Source organism: Lithobates pipiens, unplaced genomic scaffold, assembly GCF_037356315.1.
Source record: "Lithobates pipiens isolate NorthernLeopardFrog02 unplaced genomic scaffold, aLitPip1_a1.2 Scaffold_18, whole genome shotgun sequence".
Lineage (NCBI taxonomy): Eukaryota > Metazoa > Chordata > Amphibia > Anura > Ranidae > Lithobates > Lithobates pipiens.
This window is the reverse complement of record NW_027507758.1, coordinates 21,347,346-21,359,007: the sequence shown is the minus strand read 5'-3', so window position 1 is coordinate 21,359,007 and position 11,662 is coordinate 21,347,346.

Sequence of the window (11,662 nt, the reverse complement as noted above, 5' to 3'; positions counted from 1 at the left end):
GTGCCCTGACCGCAGTATACACCACTATATTCACCTCACCTATATAGCTAGTGATCTAGCTTTAATAATAGAGCTTGCAGTCAGTAGTGTTAGTGCGTGCTGTCTGCGTGCTCTGTACCCAGTACATACCACTATATACACCTACAAAGCTGTTCTCTATTTGAGCCCACTTGCCATCTGCAGGAGTTATTGGAAGTTGTGCTGTGCTTCCAGCACAGCACAGTATACATCTGTATATACCCCTTTAACTCTGCTGTTTTCTGGTTATTGTCTGCGTGCCCTGACCGCAGTATACACCGTGATATTCACCTCACCTATATAGCTAGTGGTCCATCTTTAACAATAGAGCTTGCAGTCAGTAGTGTCACTCAGGAGATAGTGCGTGCTGTGTGCGTGCTCTGTACCCAGTACATACCGCTATTATCCACCTACATAGCTGTTCTCTATTTGGGCTCGATTGTCATCTGCAGGAGTTATTGGAAGTTGTGTGTGCCTCCAGCACAGCACAGTATACATCTGTATATACCCCTTTAACTCTGCTGTTCTATAAAAAAGGCATCTGCAGGAGTTAGTGGGTGTTGTGTGTCTCCAGCACAATATAAACTACCCAACTACTGTTTTACCCAACTCCCTTCAGGCCATTACCATGTCTGGAAGGCCAGCAAGGAGAGGCAGACAGGCGCGAGCCGATAAAAGAGGGCAAGCAGGCTCTGTGTCTAGAGACAACAGTGCTGGTCGTGGATGCGGTGCATTGTCATCAGCACGTGGCCATGGGACATGCTTGTCCTTCTTTTCTGCAGCTGGACATGTTGAACCGCAACATGCCAACGACTTGGTAGAGTGGATGACCAAGCCCTCTTCATCCTCCTCATCCTCTCTCACCCAGTCTCAGGGTAGTAGAAAAGCAGCTGCCAACACATCGTCGTCCCTCCTCTCAATGTCATCATCAGTGACTCCTTCCCTAGACCCACCACGTCCTCCTGAGGAGTCTCCTGAACTCTTTGAGCACAGTGTTGGGTACATGCTCCAGGAGGATGCCCAGTGTTTTGTGGGCTCTGATGATGACACTCAGCTAGAGGAAGGCAGTAGCGTGAGCGCAGAGAGAGAGGATGCTCAAGAAGCACAGCAATCTGGCAGTCATGTTCCACAAGCTGCAGCATACTGCCAGGTTTGCTACAGCGATGAAGAGGGAGGGGATGATGAGGGCACTGACTCCACGTGGGTGCCTGGAAGGAGAGAGGAGGAGGAGGAGGAGGAGGAGGAGGCACATGTCCAACGAGGCAGGATGCCCTCCAGGGGCCAGCTTAGGGGCAGCACACCGACGGAATCACACCGCAGAGCTCCGCCTGCGCAGAGCGCTTCCTCTGCGCGTTATTCTAAAAGTTCTTTGGTGTGGGCCTTTTTTGAGACGAGTGCATCAGATCGCACCGCTGCTATTTGCAACATATGTCTCAAGCGTATCTCACGTGGCCAAAACATCAGCCGCTTGGGCACCACATGCTTGACCAGACATATGTTGACCTGCCATGCAGCTCGTTGGCAAGCGTACCTGAAAGACCCACACCAAAGAACAAAGCGGACCTCTCCTTGCTCCTCATCAGCTGGCATCTCTAACCCCACTAGACCTTCAGTCCTCTCTGAAACCTGCTCTGAGAGGAATGAAGGTGTAGAATTAGGTGTGTCACAGCCAAGTGCTTCCGGGAACTCTGCTAGTGGTACATCCACATCCGATTATAGCAGGCAAATGTCCCTGCCCCAGCTGCTGGACCGGCGGAAGAAGTTTACTCCCAGCCATCCACATGCCCAGCGGTTGAATGCTAGCTTGGCTAAATTGCTAGCACTTCAACTGCTGCCTTTTCAGTTGGTAGACTCGGCCCCCTTCCGTGAGTTTGTACAATGTGCGGTTCCTCAGTGGCAGGTCCCCAAACGCCACTTTTTCTCACGGAAGGCGATTCCGGCTCTCTACCGGCATGTGGAAGGCAATGTCCTTGCCTCGCTGGACAGGGCGGTCAGCGGTAAGGTGCATATTACCGCTGACTCATGGTCCAGCAGGCATGGACAGGGACGTTACCTGTCTTTCACGGCCCATTGGGTCACCCTTCTGGCTGCTGGGAAGGATGCAGGACAAGGTGCAGTAGTGTTGGAGGTTGTTCCGCCACCACGCCTCCAAAATGCTACTATTGGTTGTGAAACACCTCTCTCCTCCACCCCCTCCTCTTCTTCTTCCTCCATGGCCTCTTCCAGTGCTCTGTCCTCAGAACCAGCGGTGCTCCGTAGGCGTTGCAGGGGCTACGCAAGTACGCAGGCAAAACGATGCCATGCCGTGCTTGCGCTGGTTTGTTTGGGGGACAGGAGCCACACTGGGGCGGATGTTTTGTCAGCTCTGCAGGGGCAGGCCGAGAGGTGGTTGACGCCACGCCAGCTTAAGCCAGGAATGGTGGTTTGCGACAATGGCACCAACCTCCTCTCCGCCCTCCGACAGGGACAACTGACCCATGTGCCCTGTGTAGCTCACGTCCTTAACCTGGTGGTGCAGCGGTTCTTGGGCAGGTACCCCGGCTTACAGGATGTCCTGAAACAGGCCAGGAGAGTCTGTGTGCATTTCCGCCGATCATTTAATTCCTGTGCTCGGCTGGCTGAGCTCCAAAAGGAGTTGAACCTGCCCAAGAACCGCCTTATATGTGACATGCCCACCAGATGGAACTCAACATTGGCCATGCTGCAGCGGCTGCACACGCAGCAGAGGGCCATCAATGAGTACCTGTGCGACTACGGCACCAGGACAGGGTCAGGGGAGCTTGGTTTTTTCTCACCACGCCAGTGGGGCATGATCAGGGATGCATGCACTGTCCTGTCACCGTTTGAGGAGGCCACAAGGATGGTGAGCAGTGACAGTGCATGCATCAGTGACACTGTACCTCTTGTCCACCTCTTGGAGCATACGCTGCGTGGAATAATGGACAGGGCACTTGAGGCAGAACAGAGGCAGGAAGAGGAGGACTTCCTTGCCTCTCAAGGCCCCCTTTATCCAGACAGTGTTCCTGCTGTGCCACCCATCACACAGGAAGAGGGTGAGGAGGAGGAAGAGGAGGAGGAGGATGATTGTGTCAGCATGGAGGTGGAGGCTGGCACTCAGCATCAGCAGCAGCAGTCTTATAGGGATGATTTACAGTCCCAAGAAACACGTGGACTTGTACGTGGCTGGGAGGAGGTAGCTGCGGACCATGTTGCCCTTAGTGACCCAGAGGACTCCGGACCGAATGCCTCAGCTAACCTATGCTGCATGGCCTCCCTGATCCTGCAAAGCCTGCGGAAGGATCCTCGTATTCTTCGGATCAAGGAGAGGGACCATTACTGGCTGGCCACTCTCCTTGATCCACGGTACAAGGGTAAGGTTGCCGACCTTATCTTGCCATCGCAGAGGGAGCAGAGGATGAGACATCTCCGGGAGGCCTTGCAGAAAGCTCTGTGCAACGCGTTCCCAGAGACTGGGAGGTCACAAACTCCTGGTCCTGGACAACGTGTTGCTGAGGCATCAGTCAGAAGGAGCGGTGGAGAAGGTGGCCGTCTGACTGATGCTTTCAGACAATTTTTTAGTCCGCAGCCCCAAGGTATGATTGGTTCCAGCACCCATCGCCAGCGTCTAATTTACATGGTGCAGGAATACCTAGGGGCAAGGTCACACTTGGACACCTTTCCCACTGAAAATCCTCTGGCTTACTGGGTCTTGAGGATGGATCACTGGCCAGAGCTTGCACAGTATGCAATTGAGCTACTGGCCTGTCCTGCATCCAGCGTTCTTTCGGAACGCACCTTCAGTGCTGCTGGTGGCTTCGTTACCGATCACAGGGTGCGCCTGTCCTCCGAATCAGTTGATCGACTGACCTTCATCAAGATGAATCAGTCTTGGATCACCCACAGCTACCAAGCACCTGAAGCTGATGTAACCGAATAATTTTTTTTGAAATACCACATCCCTTCAAGACTGCCTATGCTGATGCTGAGTGACTGTCCTGTTATGTTGATTGTCTATCCTTTTCCTCCTCTGCTGATATGTTGGAAGAACATTTTTGGTTCTGGGTGATGCCAGCAGCCCAATTTTTCTGCCCCTGTTTAACAGGGGCGTTTAAGTACAATTTTTGATGCAATGCTTTGCAGCAGGGCTAATTCCTGCAATAAAACTAGAGTATATGGCAGAGGTTGCAGTGTGATGGCACCAGTGCCTAAGGCCCAATTTTTCTGCCCCTGTTTAACAGGGGCGTTTAAGTACAATTTTTGATGCAATGCTTTGCAGCAGGGCTAATTCCTGCAATAAAACTAGAGTATATGGCAGAGGTTGCAGTGTGATGGCACCAGTGCCTAAGGCCCAATTTTTCTGCCCCTGTTTAACAGGGGCGTTTAAGTACAATTTTTGATGCAATGCTTTGCAGCAGGGCTAATTCCTGCAATAAAACTAGAGTATATGGCAGAGGTTGCAGTGTGATGGCACCAGTGCCTAAGGCCCAATTTTTCTGCCCCTGTTTAACAGGGGCGTTTAAGTACAATTTTTGATGCAATGCTTTGCAGCAGGGCTAATTCCTGCAATAAAACTAGAGTATATGGCAGAGGTTGCAGTGTGATGGCACCAGTGCCTAAGGCCCAATTTTTCTGCCCCTGTTTAACAGGGGCGTTTAAGTACAATTTTTGATGCAATGCTTTGCAGCAGGGCTAATTCCTGCAATAAAACTAGAGTGTATGGCAGAGGTTGCAGTGTGATGGCACCAGTGCCTAAGGCCCAATTTTTCTGCCCCTGTTTAACAGGGGCGTTTAAGTACAATTTTTGATGCAATGCTTTGCAGCAGGGCTAATTCCTGCAATAAAACTAGAGTATATGGCAGAGGTTGCAGTGTGATGGCACCAGTGCCTAAGGCCCAATTTTTCTGCCCCTGTTTAACAGGAGCGTTTAAGTAAAATTTTTGATGCAATGCTTTGCAGCAGGGCTAATTCCTGCAATAAAACTAGAGTATATGGCAGAGGTTGCAGTGTGATGGCACCAGTGCCTAAGGCCCAATTTTTCTGCCCCTGTTTAACAGGGACATGTAATTACAATTCTTGATATAATATTTCACAGGAGGGCCCCTTCCTGTGCCCACCCAGAGTAACGGTGAGGACTTATAGTGTTGTGGCACCAGCACCACAACCACCAAAGGTCAATTTTTCTACTACTGTTCAACAATGGCATGTAATTACAATTCTTGATATAATCGTTCACAGCAGGGCGCTCCAGCGCCCACCAAGAGTCACTTTGAGGGCTTACAATGTTGTTGCAAAACCAACACCTTGTTCCGCCATTTCTGCAGAGCATATAGGGCAGGCCCCTACTTTCAAACATCCAATTTACAAACATCTCCTACTTGCAAACGGAAGGAGACAACAGCAAGTGAGATGAAAAAAGATGGACGACAAAACAAATTATACAGGGGTGATAACCCTTCCCTATGTTTTCCAAAAAGCTTAAAAATAGTTTTTTTGACTGGAGCTACACTTTAAAAATGTACCAGTTGAAAATTACAAACAGATTCAACTTAACACAACAAACCTACACAGTCCCTGTCTTGTTTGCACCGCCTGTATACTGCTGTCAGGGGCGGACTGACAACTCATGGTGCCCCCGGACAATAGGAGATTATGGGGCCACAAAGTATACACACACGCAGTATACAATCAAACAGTATACACATACATGTACACACAGTATACACAGACATGTTTCTACTGGCTGAGAAGGTACTGGAGAGGTGGGGCAGCTATAATCTCAGGATTTTTAGACCAAAAGGATGTCAGTAAGGGACATTTCAGAGACAGATGTAAAAGACAAACAAACACAGATTTTTACATACTGTCCCTGGTTTTACTGAGGCTGGCAACCCTGATGGGGCCCTCTAGTGGCCCAGGGCCCTCGGGCAGTGCCCGAGTGGCCAAATGGTCAGTCCGCCCCTGACTGCTGTTCTGAGTATATAGGGCCTGGGGGCCACACGCATTTCCTTTTTTTTAATATGGGTACGGGGTTCCCCTTAATATGCGTACGAAACCCAAAGGGGCTGGTAATGAGCAGGGAGGGCTACCCATGCCATTTTTCTGAATGATTTTCAACCATATTGCAGGAACCAGATATAACATTAAAACCGCAAGCAGTTTTAAATGGTGTTATTTCCGTTTAATGTCATTTTGTGCAGGGACTGTTCTAAACACGGGAAACACGTGGCACTTCACAGGCATACTACAGACACCCCCCAGGCACCATATTTAAAGGAATATTTCACTTTTTTTTTTTCACTTTAATCGTCATTAAAATCAGTGCTCCCGCCAAAACGGTAGTTTTTAAAACTTTTTTTTGCAGTGACCCATGTCCCCTGAGGCAGGAGGCAGGTCGCCAAACCCTTTTTAGGACAGTATCTTGCATATTAGCCGTTAAAATTAGCACTTTCCAATTCGAACGTTCGAGTCCCATAGACTTCAATGGGGTTCTAACGTTTGTACCGAACGCGGGGGTCGTTCGCAAGTTCTGGTGCGAACCGAACCGGGGGGTGTTCGGCTCATCCCTAGTGACTACCATTGTCAGCAGACTGGAGGTTCTATGTCATGGAGTATGACTATTATGTCTATTGGTTTGGGATGTGATACCAGCTGGACACTTCCTTGCTATCCCTTAACGCGGCCAGTAACTTGCCCATCCTGGTGGAAGGTATCACCAGTGGTGGATTGGGTAGTGGAAGTGGTGGTGATTCATGGTCCAGTCAGCTCTTCAGTACCCATTATTTTGGGCTTGAATGTGTTAAAAGACTTGGACTTGCCCCAGTTGCTGGAAAAGTATGAGCATTCTGGGGAGCAGGCACAGCCCTGTGGTCTGCAAGCTATGTGGCTCAACATCATCTGGGCCTACAGAGCTCACCAGAGGGTGGCCAGGAAACATCCTGAACAGGTCGGGTTTGTCCTGACACCCCACAAGCACAACAGGAACTCAGCACAGGGATGGTATGAACCCTTCCTAATGGGCACAGCAGGTATACAGACCTGGGAACTCAGAACAATGATGATGGGAACCCCTCATAATGGGCACAGCAGGTGTACAGACCCAGGAACTCAGCACAGGGATAGTGGGAACCCCTCATAATTGGCACAGCAGGTGTACAGACCTGGGAACTCAGCACAGAGATGGTGGGAACCCCTCATAATGGGGAGAGGGAGTAGTCAGGCTAAGAAATGGCTGCCTCAACTACCGTAATGGCAGTTCCCACTCCGTTAAAAGTGGCAACCACTAATGTTGCCAGCTTAAGATCAGTAAGTACTCGTCATATGGCCTTATCTTTGCTCAGTGATTTTAATGCTGACATTTTGTTTTTGCAAGAGACTCATCTGAATAGTCTGGCCGATATACATCTGGTAAAGAAGGAGTGGAGATTTGGTCCCTCATTTTGGTCTCTTGTGGGCAAGCCTTTTTTCTGGTATGGTAACGTGCCGGAGGGTGATTGAGGTAGAGATTGGGAGATGCATGGTCTTGAACATATCTGTGAGGGGGCAGGACCTGCGCCTGATTAACATCTATGGTCCCCAGACGAAATGGGACAGGAAATGCCTTTTTACAAAGAGTAAGCCTTTTCTTTTTACAGCCCAGCAGGTTATCTTTTGAGGTGATTTCAACACCATTACTAGGTCTAAAGACAGGAGAGGTTTCAGAGATAAGCTGGGCTATGACAGCCTTTTTCTCAATGCAATAGTTAGGGAAGCAGGTCTGGTAGATGTGCACATTAAGCTGCCCAGACAGCACGGTTTTCACTTTTCAGCGAGGTAGTAGTAAGAGTTGGATAGATCGTTTTTTTTTAAACCGAATCTCTGCTTTTTCAGCACCTGTGTGTCAGACAGTGGAGTTTTACGATCACTGTATTCTATCTGTGACTCTGAATGCCTCAGATATGCCACCTAGTATCTGGAGATTCGACCCTCCTGGAAGACAAGAGAGTAAGACAATCCTTTGAGAATTTTTCTCAAACACAGGTAATGATCCTAGACTTTTGCAACAGTAAGTCAGAATGGTGGAAGCTTGTAAAACAGCAGATTGTTTGGCTTTTCAAGGCCATAGGAAGAAGGAAGCAGTAAGATAAGTATATTACCTACCAGCGTTTGCGGAGGAAACTTGACCGCCTTGTTTCGAATGGAGAAGATTCTGGGGCAATCTCTGAGATGAACTCCTCCTTAGGAGACATCAATATGACTGGCACGCCTCTTTGGTTCAGGAGAGGGATTATGGGAAATACCATTCGCTTGACCCTTACCAGAACTGTAAGGGTCAAGCGCGTAGCAGTTAAGACGGTCAATGGCCAGGCTGAAGGACAGTACGGGCTCTATGACGAAGTCTAGGTCAGGGATCCTGGAGGTTGTCAGGTCATACTATGCCGATCTCCTGGGAGGAAGGAACCTTGATTGGACAAGGACTCTACACCAGGTCTGGAAAGTAATGTTCCTTTGATGAATTTGACAGATGAAATCACTGCAGATGAGGTAGTCCAGGTTATTTATAAACTGGCCATCAAGAAAATGCCAGGGCCAGATGGCTTGACAGCCGAATTTTATAAATGTTTTAAGACGATCCTGGCTCCCTACCTTGCGGAGGTTTTTAATGGCTGTTTGTATGAGGGTTCTCTCCCTTCCTCCACTAGGCAATCTACAGCGATCCTTCTGTCAAAGGGTAAAGTTCCTTTGATGATTTTTTGAATTGCCGCCCCATTAGTCTTCTTAATGTCGATAGAAAGATATTCTAGTTTGTTATCCCACCACCAGCACTGCCCGGTCCAGGATAGAAGCACTATCTCAGCAGTGTTAGCAGTCTGGGAGGCCTTGGAGCATTGTAGGGCTGCTGGTTGGGGTACATTTTTGCTGACATCGGATCAGGCTAAGGCCTTTGATCAGGTTAATCATGAGTACTTATGGCTCCTTCTTGGCAAATATGGCCTGGAGGAGGGTTTCATTGATTGGCTCAAGATTTTGTACAAAGGGGCTGAAAACTTTCCTCTGGTTAATGATTGGGTCGGGCAGCCCTCTGTGGTTGGCTCGGGTGTGCGTCAGGGGTGTCCATTGAGTCCTCTGCTATATGTGTTTGCAATCGATCCCTTCATTAGAAGGCTAGAGAGTGGACCATTGTGTGGGGGTACCTTTGGGCATCCTTTGAAGGTTGTGGCCTATGCTGAGGATGTTTATGTTTTTGTCTCTGGGACAGGGGAGGTGTAGGAGGTCTCAGTGATAAGGCAGTATACAGAGGCATCAGGTTCAAAGGTCAACTAGGACAAGTGTGAAGCTTTCTGGATGGGCGCGGAAGGTGAGCACTTTGTTCTCCCAGATGACTTCTAGGTATGAATTTGGCCCAGGTGACTATGGTTATGCAAATTGGGTGAACACGCTGGAGAATGCCAATCACAAGATGGCAAGCTGGAAAGGTTGGTGGCTTTCCTTGAGGGAAAAGGTTGATCTGATCAAGACTTACCTGATTTTGATTTTTCTGTAAGTCAGTTTTGTTTGCGTTTTGCCAGTTTCTCTCTGTACCAGGGTTTATAGTTGTTTCTTCCAGCTGTTATGGGGGAACAAAATAAACCTCGCCAAAAGGAATGTGACTTGCCTTCCTAGGTGGGAGGGTGGTCTAGGGATGATCAACCTTGTAGTCTTTTTCTCTCTGATGTTTGTGAAGTACAATCTTGGTAACATGTTGGCAGAGAAGACCGCCTGGGTGGGTTGGTATTTTCCAGTCCTGGTTTAGGCCATTTCTGCGAGACAGGGAAAATAGTGGGCCAGTGAAAATCCTGAGGGTCAAGCATGATAAACTCCCAGCTTATGTTGCCCCGTGTTTGAAAATGCTTCGGCAGTGGCAAGGAACAGCAGGAGAAGTCAGATCTGTCCCAAGGAAACTTCTTGAGAAGCGGATCATGAGCTCTGCTTTTTGCTAGCCACTGGCCTTAAGAAATTGCCCAATCCTGGTTTTGGGGGTAGGTTTGTGATTAATTAATTTGGAAAAAATCCCAATGAATTTTAGGGATCAGGCTTGGTTTGCCTTTCATGGAAAACTATATGTGAAGCGCAACTTGAAGTTTCTTTCCATGAGTGATTGGGGCTGCCCGAGAGTGGAGTGTGGAGGAGTGGTGGAGTCCATGGATCACTTTCTGCTTCTGTACAAGAGGGTGGGGAAGGCGCTGAGTATATCCTTCCTCCCCCATATGAGTTATGCAGAGTGGGTGTATGGGGCATTCCAGACTTGTCGGGATTATGATTTGGAAACAGTCTAGTATTCCGTTATTTCACATGGAGTGCGCGGTGTCAGGTATCCTTACGGAGTAAAAACCTCCCTGTCGAAGTGGTGATGCTGGACATTCTGGGTGAGGTTGGGAAGATTCAGGGTCTTGAGAAAGACAGGTAGCAGCAGGAGGCCTGGATAAGGGCCGTGGAGGAATATCAGGACTCTGTAGCTGCTGCCTGTTGATCTCGGGGTGTGCGGCTTTTCTTTGTATTCTTCATTCACTCCCCTAGATTTTCAGATCAAATATATTCTTGATAAAAGGCTACATGTATGGTGACGGTGATGTTCCTTAGTCTGGCTCTCTCATAGGGATTATGTTTTGCGCAATTTGGTTTGCACCATTTATTATGTTCTTGTTTTTTTGTTTTGCATAGTCATATTCAATTATTTTGTAAATATGTTTTATTTATTTATCATGGTTTTATTGTATATAAGTTGTTGTTTGTAAGATTTTCAATAAACAAAATTAAACCCTCATAATGGGCACAGCAGGTGTACAGACCTGGGAACTCAACACAGATATGGTGGGAACCCCTCATAATGGGCACAGCAGGGGTACAGACCTGGGAACTCAGCGCAGGGAAGGTGGGAACCCCTCGTAATGGGCACAGCAGGTGTGCAGACCCAGGAAATCAGCACAGGGATGGTGGAAACCGCTCATAATGGGCACAGCAGGTATACAGACCCGGGAATTCAGCACAGGGGTGGTGGGAACCCCTCATAATGTGTACAGACCTAGGAACTCAGCACAGGGATGGTGGAAACCCCTCATAATGGGCACAGTGGGTGTACAGACCCAGGAATTCAGCACAGGGATGTTGGAAACCTCTCAAAATAGGCACAGCGGGTGTACAGCCCTGGGAGTTCAGCACAGGGATGGTGGGAACCCCTAATAATGGGCACAGCGGGTGTACAGACCTTGGAATTCAGCACATGGATGGTGGGAACCCCTCAAAATAGGCACAGCGGGTGTACAGCCCTGGGAGTTCAGCACAGGGATGGTGGGAACCCCTAATAATGGGCACAGCAGGTGTACAGACCTTGGAATTCAGCACATGGATGGTGGGAATCCCTCATAATGGGCACAGCAGGTGTGCAGACCTGGGAACTCAGCACAGGGGTGGTGGGAATCCCTGATAATGGGCACAGCAGGTGTGCAGACCCAGGAAGTCAGCACAGGGATGGTGGGAACCCCTCATAATGGGCACAGCAGGTGTACAGACCTGGGAACTCAGTGCAGGGATGGTGGGAATCCCTCATAATAGGCACAGCAGGTGTACAGACCTGGGAACTCAGCACAGGGATGGTGGGAACCCCTCATAATGGGCACAGCAGGTGTAC